The sequence below is a fragment of the Dipodomys spectabilis genome, unplaced genomic scaffold, assembly GCF_019054845.1.
Source record: "Dipodomys spectabilis isolate Male_0828 unplaced genomic scaffold, ASM1905484v1 ptg000018l, whole genome shotgun sequence".
Lineage (NCBI taxonomy): Eukaryota > Metazoa > Chordata > Mammalia > Rodentia > Heteromyidae > Dipodomys > Dipodomys spectabilis.
The window spans coordinates 6,419,596-6,441,961 of record NW_024870695.1 but is presented as its reverse complement, the minus strand read 5'-3'; positions in this window follow the sequence as shown (position 1 = coordinate 6,441,961).

Genomic DNA, 22,366 nt, shown 5'->3' with positions numbered 1-22,366 from the left:
GTTTTTCTTATGTGGTGCTGACCAATCAAACCCAGGGCCTCATGCATGCAAAGCAAGCAGTCTACCACTTAGCCACCTTCCCAGCCCCAGTCTATTCTCTTTAAAGCCAGTCTTCTACAAAGTCTCACAACACAAAGTATCCGTAAATTATTTCCCAGCATGAAACATGAATAACCACAGTCCACCTCCCAACAGAGTCCCTCATTCCTAACTAAAACTTCAAGAGCCTCACCCTAACTGCTCCTATTCTGCCAGCATTCTGGTCTTTAAATCATGGCACACAATAATTAGCATGGAGCAGCAATAAGAAGCAAACCGGCAAGACATAGTTGCCAAGGATATGTCCTAGGGACCAATAAACTCCAACCAGGTCCTAACTTCCACAGTTGTATGGCCTTCTATAGTCTATTTGAATGTTTCAATGGGTTTAACAATTCACTGGGGCTCTACGCCCGTGTCTTACGCCTATAAACCTAGCTACTCAGGAGGCCGATATCTAAGAATCATGGTTGAAATACAGCCCCCACAGGAACATCTGTGAAACTCATCTCCAACAAACCACTAGAAAACCAGAAGTGGTGCAGTGGCTCAAGTGGTAGAGCACTCGCCTTGCTGAAGAGGGCAGGGACAGCACCCAAGCACAGAGTTCAAGCTCCACAACCGACAACAAAAAAATCATTGGATTTAAAATATTAATGTTTAAACTATTATCCCTTCACAGGCTCACCTAGCATGTGCCTCCATCTAATATCATGTTTCTCAAACCAATCAAGTTGGCAATTCAAACATCCATCATCCCTCCATTGGACCTCAATATGACTATAACCTATAACAAATTCTCAGCTTCACAACGGACACTCATTCTAGTTGCTAATCAAGAAGTAAAAATAAACACAGCTTTATGTACAATAATTGACTAAAAAGACAATACTTACTATCAACAGAAATGGAAGAAACTATCTTCTGTACTTCTCCCTCAGAAGCATGAGTCTTCAAGCCCTTCCGTACAGGTTGCACTTCAGCTACATCCACTTTTCCATTACTGACTTTGTTCAAGGCCTCTGACAGTTCCTGTACATCTATCAAAAGAAAAAATTTTGGTTTAGATGCAAATTCTAAACAATAAATTTAAGCTATTATTCAAAAATTACTATAAATACTTGACACTATTAAAAGATGATACAGCATGATACAATTTACATTAAGTACTTTCTTGATGTATGTAAATAAATTATATATGTGTATGTGTATGAATGTATGTATGCTTTCACTGTTGCTTATAAAATAGAAGATCAATTACAAGGTAAACAGGAAGAATATATCTTGGCTAATAAGTGGAAATTAATGGTTATTTTGGGTTTTGGTGGTTTTTGGTTGTTTTTTGTGGGTCTTGGGGCTTGACCAATGGGCCTGAGTGTTGTCGCTCTGCTCTTCAGCTGAAACTCCACTTCTTGTTTTCTGGTGGTTTATTGGAGATAAGTGTTTCACATTCTTTCCTGTCCAGGCTGGTTTTAAACTGCAATCCTCAGATCTCATCCTGCTTGAGTAGCTAGGATTATAGGAGTGAGCTGCTGACACCCAGAAGTCTATTGTCTCTCTGTCTTTTTTTTTTGTTGGTCCTGGGGCCTGAAATCTGGACCTGGGCGCTATTCCTGAGCTCTTCGGCTCCAGGTTAGCACTCTACCACTTGAGCCACAGTGCCACTTCCAGCTTTTTCTTATGTGGTGCTGATCAATCAAACCCAGGGCTCATGCATGCAAGGCAAGCACTCTACAAATGACCCACCTTCCCAGCCCCAGTATATTCTCTTTAAAGCTAGTCTTCTACAAATCTCAGAACACAAAGTATCAGTAAATTATTTCCCAGCATGCAACGTGAACAACCACAAGTCCAATTCCCAACAGAGTCCCTCATTCCTAACTAAAACTTCAAGAGCCTCACCCTAACTGCCCATATTTCTGCCAGAATTCTGGCCTTTACATTCTAGCACACAATAACTAGCATGCAACAACAATAATAAGTGAACCCACAAGACATAGTGGCCAAGAATATGTACCAGGGACCAATATTCTCCATCCAGGTCCTAACTTCCACAGTTCTATTGCCTCCTAATAGTCTATTCAGAATTTGAATGCTTCAGTGGGTTCAAGAATTCATTGAGGCTGGGTGCCAGTGTCTTACACCTGTAATCCTAGCTAATGAGGATATCTAAGGATCATAATTCAAAGCCAGCCCCGGCAGGAACATCTGTGGGAATCTTATCTCCAACAAACCACTAGAAAACCAGAAGTGGTCCAGTGGCTCAAGTGGAACAGCACGTGTCTTGAGCTGAAGAGTGCAGGAACATCACACAAGCCCAGAGATCAAGCAAAACAACCGACCAAAAAAAAATCATTGTATTTAAAATATTAACTCTTAAACTATTATCCCTTCACAGGCGCATCCAGTCATATGCATCCATCTATTATCGTCAGTGTTTCTCAGACGAATCAAGTTGGCAATTCAAACATCCATCAACTCTCCAAATAGACCTCAATATGACTATAACCTATAACAAATTCTCAGCTTCAAAAAGGACACTCATTCTAGTTGCTAATCAAGAAGTGAAATTAAACAGGGCTTTATGTACAATAAGTGACTCAAAAGACAGTACTTACTATCAATTGGAATGGAAGAAACTCTCTGCTGTAATTCTCCCTCAGAAGCATGAGTCTTCAGGCCCTTCAGTACAGGTTGCACATCAGTTACATCCATTTTTCCATTACTGACTTTGTTCAAGACCTTTGAAAGTTCTTGTACATCTATCAAAAGAAAAAATTTTGGTTTAGATACAAAATCTAAATAACAAATTTAAGCTATCATTCAAAAATTAGTATAAATACTTGACACTATTAAAAGATGATACAGCATGATGCAATTTACATTAAGTACTTTCTTGATGTATATAAATAAATTATATATGTGTATGTGTATGAATGTATGTATGCTTTCACTGTTGCTTATAAAATAGAAGATCAAATACAAGGCAAACAGGAAGAATATATCTTGGCTAATAATTGGAAATTAAAGGTTTTTCAGTTTTTTTGTGAGTTTTTTGTCATTTTTTGTTGGTCGAGGGGCTTGAACTCTGGGCTTGAATGCTGTCCCTCAGCTATTCAGCTCAAGGCTAGTGCTCTACCAATTGAGCTACAGCACCACCTCCAGTTTTCTGGTGGTTTATTGGAGATAAGAGTTTCACAGACTTTCCTGCCAAGACTGGATTAGAACCACAATTCTCAGATCTCAGCCTGCTGAGTAGCTAGGATTACAGGAGTGAGTACCTGACACCCAGAAGTCTACTCTCGATCTTTCTCTTTTTTTTTTTTTTTTTTTGTAGGTCCTGGGCATGAACTCTGGGCCTAGGCACTATCCCTGAGCTCTTCAGCTCAAGGCTAGCACTATACCACATAAGGCACAGTTCTACTTCCAGCTTTTTCTTATGTGGTGCTGACCAATCAAACCCAGGACTTCATGCATGCAAGGCAAGCAGACTACCATTGAGCCACCTTCCCAGCCCCAGTCTATTCTCTTTAAAGACAGTCTTCTACCAAGTCTCAGAACACAAAGTATCAGTAAAGTATTTCCCAGAATGCAACATGAATAACGACAAGTCCAGTTCCCAACAGAATCCCTCATTCCTAACTAAAACTTCAAGAGCCTCACCCTAACTGCCCATATTTCTGCCAGCATGCTGGTCTTTATATCCTGGCACACAGTAACTACCATGGAGCAGCAATAATAAGCAAACCTGCAAGACATAGCTGACAAGGATATGTCCCAGGGACCAAGAATCTCCAACCAGGTCCTACCTTCCACAGTTCTATTGCCTCCTAATAGTCTATTCAACATTTGAATACTTCAATGGGTTAAACAATTCACTTGGTCTGTGTGTCAGTGTCTAATGCCTGTAATCCTAGCTACTCAGGAGGCTGATATCTAAGAATCATGGCTCAAAGCCAGCCCAGGCAGGAACATCTGTCGTATGCTTATCTCAAACAAACTACTAGAACAACAGAAGTGGACCAGTGGCTCAAGTGGTTGAGCACTCTTCTTGACCGCAAGAGTACAGGGACAGCACCCAAGCCCAGAGTACAAGTCCAACACCCAACAACAACAAAAAAAAATTGGAAACTATTATCTTTTCACAGGCCCACCTAGTCATGTGCCTCCATCTAATATTGTTATTGTTTATCAAACCAATCATTTTGGCAATTCAGACATCCATCATCCCTCCAATGGACCTCAATATAACTATAACCTATAACAAATTCTCAGCTTCACAAAGGACACTCATTCTAGTTGCTAATCAAGAAGTAAATATAAACACAGCTTCATGTACAATTAGTGACTCAAAAGACAAACTTACTATCAACAGAAATGGAAGAAACTAATTCCTGTAATTCTCCCTCAGAAGGATGAATCTTCAGGCCTTTCAGTACAGGTTGCACATCAGCTACATCCACTTTTCCATTACTGACTTTCTTTAAGGCCTTTGAAAATTCCTGTACATCTATCAAAAGAAAAAATTTTGGTTTAGATACAAATTCTAAATAACAAATTTAAGCTATCATTCAAAAATTAGTATAAATACTTGACACTACTAAAAGATGATACAGCATGATGCAATTTACATTAAGTACTTTCTTGATGTATATAAATAAATTATTTTGTGTATGTGTATGATTGTATGTATGCTGTCACTATTGCTTATAAAATAGAAGATCAGTTATAAGGCACGCAGGAAGAATATATCTTTGCTAATAATTGCAAATTAATAGTTCTTATGTGTTTTTTGGTTTTTTTGTTGTTTTATGTCGGTTGTGGGGCTTGATCTTTGGGCTGAACGCTGTCCCTCAGCTGATCAGCTGAAGCGCAACTTCCAGTTTTCTGGTGGTTTATTGGAGATTAGAGTTTCACAGACATTCCTGCCAAGGCTGGATTTGAACCGCAATCCTCAGATCTCAGGCTGTTTAGTAGCTAAGATTACAGGAGTGAGCTGTTGACACCCAGAAGTCTATTCTCTCTCTCTCTTTCTTTTTTTTTGTAGGTCCTGGGGTCTGAACGCTGGGCCTGGGCGCGATCCCTGAGCTCTTCAGCTCCAGGCTAGTACTCTACCACTTGAACCACATTGACACTTCTGGCTTTTTCTTATGTGGTGCTGACGAATCAAACCCAGGGCCTCATGCATGTAAGGTAAGCACCCTGTCACTGAGCCACCTTCCCAGCCCCAGTCTATTCTCTTTAAAGCCAGTCTTCTACCAACTCTCAGAACACAAAGTATCAGTAAATTATTTCCCAGCATGCAACATGAATAACCACAAGTCCAACTCCCAACAGAGTCTCTCTTTCCTAACTAAAACTTCAAGAGCCTCACCCTAACTGCCCATATTTCTGCCAACATTCTGGTCTTTACATCCTGGCACACAATAACTAGCATGAAGCAGCAATAAGAAGCAAATCCACAAGACATAGTTGCCAAGGATATGTCCCAGGGTCCAATAATCTCCAACTAGGTCCTACCTTCCACAATTCTATTGCCTCCTATAGTCTATTCAAAATTTGAATGCTTCAATGGGTTAAAAAATTCACTGGGGCTGGGTGCCAGTCTCTTACACCTGTAATCCTGGCTACTCAGGAGGCTGATATCTAAGGATCATGGTTCAAATCCAGCCTGTGCAAGAACATCTGTGGGACTCTTATCTCCAACAAACCACTAGAAAACCAGAAGTGGTACAGTGGCTCAAGTGGTAGAGCACTCGCCTTGCTGGAGAGGGCAGGGACAGCACCCAAGCACAGAGTTCAAGCTCCACAACCAACAACAAAAAAATCATTGGATTTAAAATATTAATGATTAAACTATTATCCCTTCACAGGCTCACCTAGTCATGTGCCTCCATCTAATATCCTGATTCTCAAACCAATCAAGTTGGCAATTCAGACATCCATCATCCCTCCAGTGGACCTCAATATGACTATAACCTATAACAAATTCTCAGCTTCACAAAGGACACTCATTCTAGTGGCTCATCAAGAAGTGAAAATAAACACGGCTTTATGTACAATAAGTGACTCAAAAGACAATACTTACTATCAACAGAAATGGAAGAAACTATCTTCTGTACTTCTCCCTCAGAAGCATGAGTCTTCAGGCCCTTCCGTACAGGTTGCACATCAGCTACATCCACTTTTCCATTACTGACTTTGTTCAAGGCCTTTGAAAGTTCCTGTACATCTATCAAAAGAAAACATTTTGGTTTAGATACAAATTCTAAATAACAAATTTAAGCTATCATTCAAAAATTATTATAAATACTTGACACTATTAGGAGATGATACAGCATGATGCAATTTACATTAAGTACTTTCTTGATGTATATAAATAAATATATATGTATATGTGTATGAATGTATATGTACTTTCACTGTTGCTTATAAAATAGAAGATCAATTATAAGGCAAACAGGAAGAATATATCTTGGCTAATAATTGGAAATTAAAGGTTTTTTTGTTTTTTGGTGTTTTTTTTGTGTTTTTTGTCAGTCGTGGGGCTTGAACTCTGGGCCTGAACGCTGTTCCTCAGCTCTTCATCTCAAGGTTAGCCCTCTACCACTTGAGCTACAGCACCACTTCCAGTTTTCTGGTGGTTTATTGGATATAAGAGTTTCACAGACTTTCCTGCCAAGGCTGGATTTGAACCACAATTCTCAGATCTCAGCCTGCTGAGTAGCAAGGATTACAGGAATGAGCTGCTGACACCCAGAAGTCTACACACTCTCTCTCTCTTTTTTTTATTGTAGGTCCTGGGGCCTGAATGCTGGACCTGGGAGCTATCCCTGAGCTCTTTAGCTCAAGGCTAGCACTCTATCACTTGAGCCATAGTACCACTTCCAGCTTTTTCTTATGTGGTGCTGACCAATCAAACCCAGGGCTTCATGCATGCAAGGCAAGCAGTCTACCACTGAACCACCTTCCCAGATCCAGTCTATTCTTTTTAAAGCCAGTCTTCTACAAAGTCTCAGAACACAAAGTATCAGTAAATAATTTCCCAGCATGAAACATAAATAACCACAGTGCAACTCCCAACAGAGTCCCTCATTCCTACCTAAAACTTCAGAGCCTCACCCTAACTGCCCATATTCTGCCAGCATTCTGGTCTTTAAATCATGGCACACAATAATTAGCATGGAGCAGCAATATGAAGCAAACTGGCAAGGCACAGTTGCCAAGGATATGTCCCAGGGACCAATAATCTTCAACCAGATCCTAGCTTCCACAGTTCTATTGCATCCTAATAGTCTATTCATTTTTGAATGGTTCAATGGGTTAAACAATTCACTGGGGCTAGATGCCAGTGTCTTATGACTGTAATCCTAGCTACAGAGGAGGCTGATATCTAAGGATCATGGCTCATATCAGGCCCGTGCAAGAAAATTTGTGCGACTCTTATCTCCAACAAACCACTAGAAAACTTGAAGTGGTGCAGTGACTCAAGAGGTAGACCACATGCCTTGATGAAGAGGGCAGGGACAGCACCCACCCAAGTTCATAGTTCAAACTCCATAACTAACAACAAAAAAATCATTGCATTGAAAATATTAATATTTAAACTATTGTCCCGTCACAGGCTCACCTAGTCATATGCCTCCATCTAATATCGTAAGTGTTTCTCAAACCAATCAAGTTGGCAATTCAGACATCCATCATCCCTCCAGTGGACCTCAATATGACCACAACCTATAACAAATTCTCAGCTTCACAAAGGACACTCATTCTAGTTGCTAATCAAGAAGTGAAATTAAACAGGGCTTTATGTACAATAAGTAATCAAAAGACAATACTTACTATCAACAGAAATGGAAGAAACTATCTTCTGTACTTCTCCCTCAGAAGCATGAGTCTTCAGGCCCTTCAGTACAGGTTGCACATCAGCTACATCCACTTTTCCATTACTGACTTTGTTCAAGGCCTTTGAAATTTCCTGTACATCTATCAAAAGAAAAAATTTTGGTTTAGATACAAATTCTAAATAACAAATTTAAGCTATTATTCAAAAATTAGTATAAATACTTGACATTATTAAAAGATGATACAGCATGATGTAATTTACATTAAGTACTGTCTTGATGTATAAAAATAAATTATTTTGTGTATGCCAATGAATGTATATATGCTTTCAGTGTTGCTTATAAAATAGAAGATCAAATACAAGGCAAACAGGAAGAATATATCTTGGCTAATAATTGGAAATTAATGGTTCTTTTGTGTTTTTTGGTTTTTTTGTTGTTTTATGTCGGTCGTGAACCCTGGTCCTGAATGCTATGCCTCAGCAGTTCAGCTGAAGCACCACTTCCGGTTTTCTGTTGGCTTATTGGACATAAGAGTTTCACAGACATTCCTGTCAAGGCTGGATTTGAACCGCAATCCTCAGAACTCAGCCTGTCTAGTAGCTAAGATTACAGGAGTGAGCTGCTGACACCCAGAAGTCTATTCTCTCTCTCTCTCTTTTTTTTTTGTAGGTTTTGGGGGCCTGAACAATGGGCCTGGGTGCTATCCCTGAGCTCTTCAGCTCAATGCTAGTGCTCTACCGCTTAAGCCACAGTGCCACTTCTGGCTTTTTCTTATGTGGTGCTGACGAATCAAACCCAGGGCCCCATGTATGCAAAGTAAGAACCCTATCACTGAGCCACCTTCCCAGCCCCAGTCTATTCTCTTTAAAGCCAGTCTTCTACCAAGTCTCAGAACACAAAATATCAGTAAATTATTTCCCAGCATGCAAAATGAATAACCACAAGTCCTACTCCCAAGAGAGTCCCTCATTCCTAACTAAAACTTCAAGGGCCTCACCCTAACTGCCCATATTTCTGCCAGCATTCTGGGTCTTTACATTCTAGCACACAATAACTAGCATGAAGCAGCAATAAGAACAGAACCGGCAAGACATAGTTGCCAAGGATATGTCCGAGGGACCAACACTCTCCAACCAGGTCCTAACTTCCACAGTTCTATGGCCTCCTATAGTCTATTCAAAATTTGAATGCATCAATGGGTTAAACAATTCACTGGGGCTGGATGCCAGTGTCTTACACCTGTAATCCTAGCTACTCAGTAGGCTGATATCTAAGGATCATGGCTCAAACCCAGCCTGTGCAAGAACATCTGTGAGACTCTTATCTCCAACAAACCACTAGAAAACCAGAAGTGGTGCAGTGGCTCAAGTGGTAGAGCACTCGCCTTGCTGAAAAGGGCAGGGACAGCACCCAAGCCCAGAGTTCAAACTGCACAACCGACAACAAAAAAATCATTGGATTTAAAATATTAATGTTTAAACTATTATCCCTTCACAGGCTCACCTAGTCATGTGCTTCTATCTAATATCTTGATTCTCAAACCAATCAAGTTGGCAATTCAGACATCCATCATACCTCCATTGGACCTCAATATGACTATAACCTATAACAAATTCTCAGTTTCACAAAGGACACTCATTCTAGTTGCTAATCAAGAAGTGAAAATAAACACGGCTTTATGTACAATAAGTGACTCAAAAGACAATACTTACTATCAACAGAAATGGAAGAAACTATCTTCTGTACTTCTCCCTCAGAAGCATGAGTCTTCAGGCCCTTCAGTACAGGTTGCACATCAGCTACATCCACTTTTCCATTACTGACTTTGTTCAAGGCCTTTGAAAGTTCCTGTACATCTATCAAAAGAAAACATTTTGGTTTAGATACCAATTCTAAATAACAAATTTAAGCTATCATTCAAAAATTAGTATAAATACTTGACACTATTAAACGATGATACGGCATGATGCAATTTACATTAAAAACTTTTTTTGATCTAAGCGGACACTCTGAAAACATTACAGGATGGAATAGGAGAAACCCTAGGTCTCCTTGGCTCAGGCCGAAATTTTCTGAATAGAGACCCGGAAACACAACAAATCAAAGAAAGGTTGGACAAATGGGATTGCATAAGGTTGCAGAGCTTCTGCAGGGCAAATGACATAGCTAGCAAGATCAATAGAAAGCCCACGGATTGGGAGAAGATCTTTACTAGCCATACAATGGACAAGGGTCTCATATCTAAAATATACTTGGAACTCAAAAAATTAAACCCCCCAACAACAAATCCTCAAAGAAACAACTGCCCAATAAATAAGTGGGCGAAAGACTTAAAGAGAAACTTCTCTGAAGAAGAAAGAAGGATGGCCAATAGACACATGAAGAAATGTTCAACATCCCTAGCCATAAAAGAAATGCAAATCAAAACAACATTGAGATATCACCTCACTCCAGTTAGAATGGCAAAAATCAAGAACTCTAACAACAACAGATGCTGGAGGGGATGTGGACAGAAAGGAACCTTACTTCATTGTTGGTGGGAATGTAAACTTGTTCAACCACTTTGGAAAGCAGTATGGAGGTTCCTCAAAAGACTTCACATAGAGCTCGCCTATGACCCAGCAATCCCACTTTTGGGCATTTACCCTAATGTTTACAAACAAGACCACACTAAAGCTACCAGCACAACTATGTTTATTGCAGCATTATTTACCATAGCTAAGATATGGAACCAACCCAGATGCCCCTCAGTAGATGAATGGATCAAGAAAATGTGGTATATATACACAATGGAATTCTATGCCTCCATCAGAAAGAATGACATTGCCCCATTTGTTAGGAAATGGAAAAACTTGGAAAAAATTATATTAAGTGAAGTAAGCCAGGCCCAAAGAAACGTAGGTCCCATGGTTTCCCTTATTTGTAATATCTAGTATATGTATGAGTCAAGCGGAAAAGGTTAGATAATGCGATGTCAGGAAAATGAACCCTTAGATGTGTATTTTAATGTTTTTTTCTTTCATGCATGTGTTTCTAACACATTTATAAGATTATCTCTTTGTTGCTTTGTATGTCCCTCCCCCACAGTATAACCCCTGCTTTCACTATATTTGATGTCAGTATAACTTGTAGAGGAGATGGGGAAAAACCAGTTGTTTAAGGATACAGGTGGACCTGTTGCAACAATGAGAAGTACAAGTTGTCATGTCTAAAACGAGCTTTACAACGTTGGTGCGGGGGGGGGGGGGGGGGGGGAGGGGGGAGGAGAAGGATTGGGATTGGGGGGAGGGGGGAGGCTGGGAAGGGATGTGAAGGGTAAACAAAGGAGGAGGCTGCAATGCTTGGTAAGAAATGTACGCATTATCCTGCCCATGTAACTGTAACTCCTCGGTACAGTATGTTCACAAATAAAATTAAATTAAGTTAAAAAAAAAAACTTTTTTGATCTATATAAATAAAGGATATATGTGTATGTGTATGTATGTATGTATACTTTCACTGTTGATTATAAAATAGAAGATCAATTATAAGGCAAACAGGAAGAATATATCCTGGCTAATAATTGGAAATTAAAGGTTTTTCTTTTTTTGTTTTTTAGGAGTTTTTTTTCTTGTTTTTTGTTGGTCTTGGGGCTTGAACTCTGGGCCTGAACGCTGTCCCTCAGCTATTCAGCTCAAGGCTATCTCTCTACCACTTGAGCTACAGCACCACTTCCAGTTTTCTGGTGGTTTATTGGATATAAGAGTTTCACAGAGTTTCCTGCCTCGGCTGGATTTGAACCGCAATCCTCAGATCTCAGCCTGCTGAGTAGCAAGGATTACAGGAATGAGCTACTGACACCCAGAAGTCTACTCTCTCTCTCTCTCTTTCTTTTTTTTTTTTTTTGTAGGTCCTGGGGCCTGAACCCTGGGCCTGGGTGCTATCCCTGAGCTCTTCAGCTCAAGGCTAGCACTCTACCACTTGAGCCACAGTGCCACTTCCAGCTTTTTCTTATGTGGTGCTGACAAATCAAACCAGGGTCTCCTGCATGCAAGGCAAGCACTCTACCACGGAGTCACCTTCCCAGCCCCAGTCTATTCTCTTTAAAGCCAGTCTTCTACAAAGTCTCAGAACACAAAGTATCAGTAAGGTATTTTCCAGAATGCAACATGAATAACCACAAGTCTAACTCCCAACACAGTCCCTCATTCCTAACTAAAACTTCAAGAGCCTCACCCTAACTGCCCATAGTCTGCAAGCATTCAGTTCTTTAAATCATGGCACACAATAATTAGCATGGAGCAGCAATAAGAAGCGAACCCGCAAGGCATAGTTGCCAAGGATATGTCCCAGGGACCAATAATCTCCAACCAGATCCTAGCTTCCACAGTTCTATTGCATCCTAATAGTCTATTCATTTTTTTTATTGTAAAGATGCTATACAGAGGGTTACAGTTACATGAGTGAGGTAATGAGTTAACTTCCTCTTGAATATTGTTACCCACTCCATTGTTTTCCCCCTTGATCCCTTCCCTCCCTACCTTTCCCGAGGTTCTTTTTTTTTTTTTTTCTTTTTGATTGTGATTAAGTGATTACATAATTTCTGGAATTTCACAGTATTGTGGAATAATGATGCTCATTTAAACTCACAAGTTCATTCTAACTTTCCTGGAGCAAATTTTCTATCACAGTCTATAATATATAACGGTGTTCACATGTTATACACCATACATGTGATCAGCAGCATGGGGATATTTAGTAGTGGTTCAACCAGATGAGTGGGAGTTCTTTGTTTCTTAAGTCCTGTTGGTTTTGTCGTATCACCTAACATTTTGGATTTAGCATCCACTTATCAGGGAGACCATGTACCGTTTGTCTCTTCGTTCTTGGCTTACCTCGCTCAACATGATTCCTTCTAGCTCCATCCATTTCCCTGCAAATGCCATTATTTTGTCATTTCTAATGGCTGCATAATACTCCATTGTGTATAGATACCACAATTTTTGGATCCATTCATCTGTGGTGGGGTACCTGGGTTGTTTCCAGATCCTAGCTATTGTGAATAGTGCTGCAATAAACATGGAGGTGTGTCCTTGTATATTGGTTCCTGTTGTTCAGGGTAGATACCTAGGAGTGGTATGACGGGGTCGTAAGGGAGGTCAATCTTTAGCTTTCTAAGGACCCTCCAGACTGCTTTCCAAAGTGGTTGTATAAGTGTACATGCCTACCAGCAGTGTAATAGGGTTCCTCTTTCTCCACATCCCCTCCAGCATTTGTCGTTGGCTGATTTGTGGATGTGGGACATTCTGACTGGGATAAGGTGGTATCTCAGGGTTGTCTTTATTTGCATTTCCTTCACCACCAGGGATGATGAACATTTCCTCATGTGTTTCTTTGCCATTTTTATTTCTTCATTTGAGAAGTCCCTCTTTAGTTCCCTTGCCCACTTAGTAATTGGTTTGTTAGGTTTGGGAGGGATTAGTTTCTTGAGTTCCCTGTATATACAGGATGTTAACCCCTTGTCTGATATATTGCTGGTAAATATTTTTTCCCAATTAGTTGGTTGTCTTTCTAGCTTGGTTGCAGAAGCTTTTTATTTTAAGGTAGTCCCATTTGTCGAGTCTCTCTCCAACTTGTTGTGACCCTGGGACTCTGTTCAGGAAGTTCCTTCCTGTGCCTATTAGTTCAAGTGTTTCTCCTACTCTGTCCTGCAGTAGTTTCAGAGATTCAGGTTTAATGTTAAGGTCTTTAATCCATTTTGAGTTGATGTTGGTGCATGGTGATAGGCTGGGGTCCACTTTTAGTTTTCTACATGTGGCCGCCCAGTTTTCCGAGCACCAGCGGTTGAAGAGGCTGTGTTTCTTCCATTGTATGTCTTTGGCTCCTTTGTCGAATATCAGCTGGCTGTAGGCCTGTGGATTTATTTCTGGATCTTCTATTCTGTTCCATTGGTCTTCGGGTCTGTTTTTGTGTCTTTGTTATTATAGCTCTGTAGTAGAGTTTGAAGTTCGGCATGGATAGCCCTCCCATATTGTCTTTATCCCCTAGAATTGTTTTGGCTATTCTAGGTCTTTTGTTGTTCCATATGAATTTTTGGACTGTTTTCTGTATTTCAGTGATGTACACCATTGAGATTTTAATAGGAATTGCATTGAATTTGTATATTAGTTTTAGAAGTATTACCATCTTTACTATATTAAGTCGGCCTATCCAAGAGCATGGAAGGTCTTTCCATTTCCTAGTGTCTTCTGCAATTTCTTTCTTTAACTTTTTATAGTTTTCATTAAATAGTTCTTTTACATCTTTGGTTAGGTTAATTCCTAAATATTTTATTTTTTGGGAGGTTATTGTGAATGGGGTCGCTCCCTTTATTTCCTTCTCTTCTTGTACATTGTCAGTGTACAGGAAGGCCACTGATTTTTGTGGGTTTATTTTGTATCCTGCTATTTTGCCGAAGTGGTTTATGATTTCTAAGAGTTTGGGGATGGAGTTTTGGGGATCGTGAAGGCATAGTATCATGTCGTCTGCAAAAAGGGATAGTTCAACTTCTTCTTTCCCTATGCGGATCCCTTTAATGTCTTTTTCTTGCCTTATTGCCCTGGCTAAGGGTTCCAGGACTATATTGAAGAGGAGTGGAGACAGTGGGCATCCTTGCCTTGTTCCTGATTTTAGGAGAATTGGTTGTAGCTTTTCCCCATTAAGTATAATATTGGCTATTGGTCTGTCATAAATGGCTTTTATTGTTTTTAGAAATGTTCCTTCTATTCCTATTTTCTCCAGAGCTTTTAGCATGAATGAATGTTGAATTTTATCAAAGGCATTTTCTGCATCTGTGGCGATAATCATGTGATTCTTGACCTTGGCTCTGTTGATGTGTTGGATTACATTTATTGACTTACGTATGTTAAACCATCCCTGCGTCTCTGGGATGAAGCCTACCTGGTCATAGTATATAATTTTTTTACGTGTTTCTGGATTCTGTTAGCTAGAATCTTGTTAAGGATCTTTGCATCTGTGTTCATCAAGGAAATTGGCCTGTAATTCTCCTTTTTGGTTGGGTCTTTGCCTGGTTTGGGGATGAGTGTGATATTGGCTTCGTAGAATGAATTTGGGATAGCTCCCTCCTTCTCTGTTTCTCTGGAGAGCTTGAGGAGTATGGGTATTAGTTCTTGTTTAAAGGTCTTATGGAATTCTGCTGTGAATCCATCTGGTCCTGGGCTTTTTTTGTTGGAAGACTTTTGATAGCTTCCTGTATCTCGTTATAGGATATTGGCTTATTTAATTGGTTAACTTCTTCTTTGCTCAGTTTGGGCAACTTGTATTTCTCTAAAAATGCATCCATTTCTGCCAGATTTTCTTCCTTTAGAGAGTATAACTTTTGAAAGTAGTCTGTTAAAATTGTTTGGATATCTTGGGCACGTGTTGTGATTTTTCCCGTGGCATCCCTAATCCTGTTAATATGGGTTTCCTCTCTTCTTTTTTTAATTAATCTTGCCAACGGGCCATCAATTTTGTTTATTTTTTCAAAGAACCAGCTTTTTGTTTGGTTTATTTTGGTTATAGTTTTCTGATTTTCTAATTGGTTAATCTCTGCTCTTAATTTGGTTATCTGGCTTCGTCTAGTAACTTTAGGTTCCATTTTTTTCTTGTTTTTCTAGCTGTTTTAATTGCAACATGAGATTATTTACTTGGTGTGTCTCCATTCTCTTGATGTGGGCACTGAGGGCAATGAATTTGCCCCTCAGGACTACTTTTGCTGTGTCCCACAAGTTTCTTTGTGAGGTGTTTTCATTTTCATTGAGTTGTAGGAAATGCTTTATTTCTTCTCTGATCTCTTCCGTTACCCAGGTATTGCTATGGAGTGTGCTGTTCAATTTCCATGTATTAGAGAAATTTCTGCGGTATGCTTTGTTATTGAGAGCTAGCTTGATTCCACTGTGGTCAGATAGGATACAGGGGATTATGTCGATCCCTTTGTATTTGCTTAAGTTCCTTGCATGAACTATGATATGGTCTATTTTGGAGAAAGTTCCATGAGCTGCTGAGAAGAATGTGTACTGTGTTGTTTTAGGGTGAAATACTCGGTAGATGTCAGTTATTCCGCTTGAAGTATGGCCTCACTTAATTCGGTAGCTTCTTTGCCAATCCTCTGGTTGGTAGACCTGTCCTTTGGTGAGAGTGGTGTGTTAAAGTCTCCTAGTATTATTGTATTGGGATCTATTTTATTCTGTAAGTTTTAGAGCGTTTGTTTAACATATCTGGGTGCACCGATATTTGGGGCATATAAGTTGATGATGGTAATATCCTCCTCTTGGATTGTTCCCTGTATTAATATGTATTGTCCGTCCTTGTCTTTCTGTACTGATTTTAATGAAAAGTTTATTTTGACAGATATCAGGATAGCTACACCTGCTTTTTTACTGGGGGCATTTGATTGGTAGATCCTTTTCCAACCCTTCACTCTGAGTTTGTTTGTATGTTTGGCTGAGAGGTGGGTCTCCTGAAGGCAACAGATGGATGGGTCTTGTTTTCTGATCCAGTCCTCAGTTCATTTTCTTTTAATTGGCGAATTCAGCCCATTTATATTAAGAGAAAGTATAGAGAGATGAATTGTTGTCCCTGCCATTCCGTTTTCCTAAGTTTTTCTTCTTTCCTTTCCTCCGTGCTTGCTCAGTTAGACTTTGAGTAATGCCTGTCTGGGGCAGGTCCCAGTTCCTGGTTGCTTTCTTCAGGTTGTGTCCCCCCTCTTAGAATTCTTTGTAATGCTGGCTTAATGTTTATGTATTCATTTAGTTTTTCTTTGCTATTAAAAGTTTTCAGTTCTCCATCAAATGTGAATGCTAGCTTTGCCGGGTATATCAGTCTGGGTTGGCAGTTATTGGCTTTCAGGGCTCGTATGGTGCTTTCCCAGGCTTTTCTTGCATTCATTGTTTGTGTGGAGAGATCTGCAGTGATTCTAATTTTTTTCCCGTTGTAGTATAGCTCCTTGTTCATTTTCGCTGCATGCAGGATTGTTTCCTTATTATTCAGATCTATCATTTTTACTATAATGTGTCTAGAAGTGTTTCTCCTGGGATCTTGCTTGTTGGGTGTTCTATACGCTTCTGTTATGTAGGTAAGGTGCTCCTTTTTGATGTGGGGAAAATTTTCACTGATTATCTTGTTGAATAGATGTTGCATTCCCTTGCTCTGGAATTCCTCACCTTTGTCCACTCCAATTATACGAAGGTTAAATTTCTTGGCATTATCTGCTTGCTCTTGAATTTCCCTTTGGTTTGAGTGATTTTTCCATATCTGTCACTTTTTGGTCCAGTTGGTGTATTCTGTCTTCTGTATCTGACATTCTACCTTCCATTTCATTCACTCTGTTGACCGTGGCTTCTATTGTGGTTTGCATGGAGGAAATGGATCCCTTTATGGATTCAATGTTGGTTCTCATAGTACTGATCTCAGTATGCATTACCTCTAACTTGGCGTTTATCTCACTTCTTACTGAGGTCTGTGCAGCTTCTATTTTTGCATGCATCTCTTGTTTGATATCCTGTATCTCTTTTGATAGTTCATCCTTGTGCTCTTTCAATTTCTGATCAATTTCTCACTTTATTTCTTGAGTCACTGCCTCCAGTAACCTTTGGATGTAGCTTTTGTCTTCCATTCCTGCTTTGCTCCCACTGGGGCTCTCCCCTGCGTGGCTGCTGGTTATCGAGGTTAGCTTGCTGTCCTGGGTGGTGGTAAACCTTGTAATTTTTCTCTGTGATTTTCGCATGGGGGTTCAGGAGACTGGTCTGCAATTTTGTTTTGGTGTGTCTGTCTTTGCTTGGTTGCTGATTCTGTATTGGTAGAGAGAGTCTGTGCCTGATCTGGGTTCTGTTGGGAGCCTATTTCCAGCTGCTGTTCTGACCTACTTAGGACTCTCGGCTCTCTGCTGTACATTGCTGGCAATTCCGGCTTTTGGAAGGGTTGAGCAGCCTAGACTGCTAGTGTTTGCACCTACGGGTGCTCTTGGGAAGATCAGATGCTCTGGATGCACTCTCCCAGATACTGGAGTCTGCTATGGGCTCCTGATGTGTTTTTGTTTGTTTGTTTTGGGCTGGTTTTGGGCTTGAACTCTAGGTTTGGGTGCTGTCCCTCAGCTCTTCAGCTCAAGGCTGGCACCCTACCATTTGAGCCACAGCACCACTTCTGACCCTTTTTGCTTTTGTGATGCTGAGGAATCAGATCCAAGGCCTCATACATCCAAGACTATCACTCTATTGCTGAGCTGCCTTATCAGCCTGAGCTCCTGCTTACTATCAGGTGCTGGCAGCCTGTGTTGCCCAATTCCCAGCCTAGAGTATATGAGTGGAGTTTTGGTAGAGTTTGGGCTTCTCTTGTCCTGAGCCTCCAGGTCTTTTGTTGTCACAGGCGTGCTTCCCGGGGAGTGCTGTTCCCTGTTTTTCTCCCCTCTGCTGAGGCATATGCTCAGCTTTTGACTTCAGTTGGGGGGAGTTGGTTGTGTTGTTCAGGAGCCGGATCCCCAGGCCTGGTTCCGGCCCCCCGCCTGGAGCACGCTAGTTAGGCCTGTGCTGATGTGTATACCACCTAGGTTATGCAGCCTGGGGTACACAGTTCAAATTTCTTCTACTGTTGGTAGTCTTGACCCAGGGGCGCTGTTCCTGGCTTGGGCATTTAAGCTCCCTTCTAGTGGCGCTCTTGCTCTAGCCTGGCCAGCTAAGTGTGCTCCACAGGCTGGTGGAGCTCTCGAACAGTTCCCAGTTTTAGTGGGTCCTGTGGTCCGGGTGTTGGGGTAGGGAGTCTAGGTCAGGGTCTGGGGATTCCCTCCAGCTCTGGTCTCCCTTGAGGGATACACTGTCCCTTGTGGGGTACTCACCCTGGAGCTAGTTGTTTCTGTGTGGTGTAGGTCGTCAGTTGCTGTTGTAATCCGAGTTCAGTTGGGGTGGTTGTGGGCTGGGCTGGGCGGTGGTGCTCTGTGTGATTCTTTTCTGTCTCTGCCTCTATCGAAGCTGTCAAGTCCACAGTGTACACGCTCAGGCGGCTTCTGCATGGGTGATCTGCAGGCAGCCCGTGCCTCTGGGACCCGGGCGGCCCCTGCCGGGTCGTTGCGATCGCGATCCGGTGGGTCTGGTGCCTCAGGCGGCTTCTGCGCGGGTGGTCTGCAGACAAGTCCCTTTGTCATGCTGCCTGCTGCGCTGCTTTGGAGGGATGGAGCCTCTCTGCTCCGGTGGAGAGTGAGGAGTGGGGTGGGATCCTCGTGGAGACTCCCGGCTGTTAGGTTTCTCTGTTTGTGGCGATCAGCTGGTCTGCAAACTGGTACCTAGATGGCTTCTGTGCGGGTGATCTGCAGGCGGGCCCCTGTGTCTCTGGGGCTCCGGCAGCCCCTGCCGGGCTGGCTAGCCACGGCTTGGCTCATTGCCATGCGGCCAGTAAAGGTTGGGGGAGGGGTCTTCGCTCTTCTCTGTTCTGAAATTCTTCTTTTCCTCCCTTTCTTTTTTGTTATTTTCCACCTCCTGTTTTTCTCTGAGTCTTCGTCTTTTTGTTGTTGTCGGTCTCTTGGGGAGATTAAGCGTTGGAACTCGAACTCTCTTTTTGGTTGGGGAGAGCTGTGGCTTTTCCCTACTGCCCCGTCGCCATCTTGGTCCCCCCTCCTCTCTATTCATTTTTGAATGCTTCAATGGGTTAAAAAATTCACTGGGGCTGGATGCCAGTGTCTTACACCTGTAATCCTAGCTACAGAGGAGGCTGATATCTAAGGATCATAGTTCAAATCCAGTCCATGCAAGAACATCTGTGGGACTCTTAACTCCAACAAACCACTAGAAAACCAGAAGTGGTGCAGTGGCTCAAGTGGTAGAGCACTCGCCTTGATGAAGAGGGCAGGGACAGCACACAAGACCAGAGTTCAAGCTCCACAACCAACAACAAAAAAATTCATTGGATTTAAAATATTAATGTTTAAACTATTATCCCTTCACAGGCTCACCTAGACATGTGCCTCCATCTAATATTGTAAGTAGTTCTCAAACCAATCAAGTGACAATTAAGACATCCATCATCCCTCCAGTGGACCTAAGTATGACTATAACCTATAACAAATTCTCAGCTTCACAAAGGACACTCAATCTAGTTGCTAATCAAGAAGTGAAAATAAACACGGCTTTATGTACAATAACTGACACAAGAGACAATACTTACTATCAAAAGAAATGGAAGAAACTATCTTCTGTACTTCTCCCTCAGAAGCATGAGTCTTCAGGCCCTTCAGTACAGGTTGCACATCAGCTACATCCACTTTTCCATTACTGACTTTGTTCAAGGCCTTTGAAAGTTCCTGTATATCTATCAAAAGAAAAAAATTTGGTTTCGATACAAATTCTAAATAACAAATTTACGCTATCATTCAAAAATTAGTATAAATACTTGACACTATTAAAAGATGATACAGCATGATGCAATTTACATTAAGTACTTTCTTGATATATATAAAGTATATATATATGTATGTGTATGAATGTATGCATGCTTTCACTGTTGCTTATAAAATAGAAGATCAAATACAAGGCAAACAGGAAGAATATATTTTGGCTAATAATTGGAACTTAAAGGTTTTTTTGATTTTTGGGTTTTTTTCTTGTTTTTTGTTGGTCGTGGGGCTTGAACTCTGGGCCTGAACGCTGTCCATCATCTCTTTAGCTCAAGGCTAGTGCACTACCACTTGAGCTACAGCAACACTTCCAGTTTTCTGGTGGTTTATTAGAGATGAGAGTTTCACAGACTTTACTGCCCGGGCTGGCTTTGAACCGCAATCCTCAGATCTCAGCCTGCTGAGTAGCTAGGATTACAGGAGTGAGCAGCTGACACCCAGAAGTCTACTTTTTCTCTCTCTTTCTTTTTTTTTTTTTGTAGGTACTGGGGCCTGAATGCTGGGCTTGGGCACTATCCTTGAGCTCTTCAGCTCAAGGCTAGCACTCTACCACTTGAGCCACAGTGCCACTTCCAGCTTTTTCTTATGTGGTGCTGACCAATCAAACCAGGGCATCCTGCATGCAAGGCAAGCAGTCTACCACTGAGCCACCTGCCCAGACCCAGTCTATTCTCTTTAAAGCCAGTCTTCTACAAAGTCTCAGAACACAAAGTATCAGTAAATTATTTCCCAGCATGCAACATGAATAACCACAGTCCACCTCCCAACAGAGTCCCTCATTCCTAACTAAAACTTCAAGAGCCTCACCCTAACTGCCCATATTCTGCCAGCATTCTGGTCTTTAAATCATGGCACACAATAATTAGCATGGAGCAGCAATAAGAAGCAAACCGGCAAGACATAGTTGCCAAGGATATGTCCCAGGGACCAAGAATCTCCAACCAGATCCTACCTTCCACAGTTCTATGGCCTCCTAATAGTCTATTCAACATTTGAATGCTTCAATGGGTTAAACAATTCACTGGGGCTCTATGACAGTGTCTTAAGCCTATAATCCAAGCTACTCAGGAGGTTGAAATGTAAGGATCATGGTTGAAATCCAGCCCATGCAGGAACATCTGAGGGACTCTTATTTCCAAAAAAACCACTAGAAATACAGAAGTGGTACAGTGGCTCAAGTGGTAGAGCACTCCCCTTCCTGAAGAGGGCAGGGACAGCATCCAAGCCCAGAGTTCAAACTCTATAACCGACAACAAAAAATCATTGGATTTAACAACACAGAACTAAAAAAATGGCAAAGCCTCCCATGCTCCTGGATTGGAAAGATTAACATCGTGAAAATGGCAATACTTCCCAAGGCTATCTACAAATTCAACGCAATACCTATCAAAATTCCAACCTCATTCTTCAAGGAAATAGAAGAGGCAATCCAAAAATTCATATGGAACAATAAAAGACCCCGAATAGCAAAAACGCTCCTCAACGGAAAGAACACTGCTGGAGGAATATCAATGCCAAATTTCAAACTCTACTATAAAGCCATAGTAATCAAAACAGCTTGGTATTGGCATAAGAACAGACCTCAGGACCAATGGAATAGAATTGAAAACCCAGAAATGAACCTACAGACCTATAGCCATCTAATCTTCGATAAGGGAGCTAAAACAATAGAATGGAAAAAAGACAGCCTCTTCAGTAAATGGTGCTGGCAAAATTGGTTAACTAGTAGAAAACTAAAGCTAGATCCTTATATATCACCCTGCAACAGAATCAACTCCAAATGGATCAAAGACCTTGAAGTCAAAGCAGACACTCTGAAAACATTACAGGATGGAATAGGAGAAACCCTAGGTCTCCTTGGCTCAGGCCGAAATTTTTTAAATAGAGACCCGGAAACACAACAAATCAAAGAAAGGTTGGACAAATGGGATTGCATAAAGTTGCAGAGCTTCTGCAGGGCAAATGACATAGCTAGCAAGATCAATAGAAAGCCCACGGATTGGGAGAAGATCTTTACTAGCCATACAACGGACAAGGGTCTCATATCTAAAATATACTTGGAACTCAAAAAATTAACCCC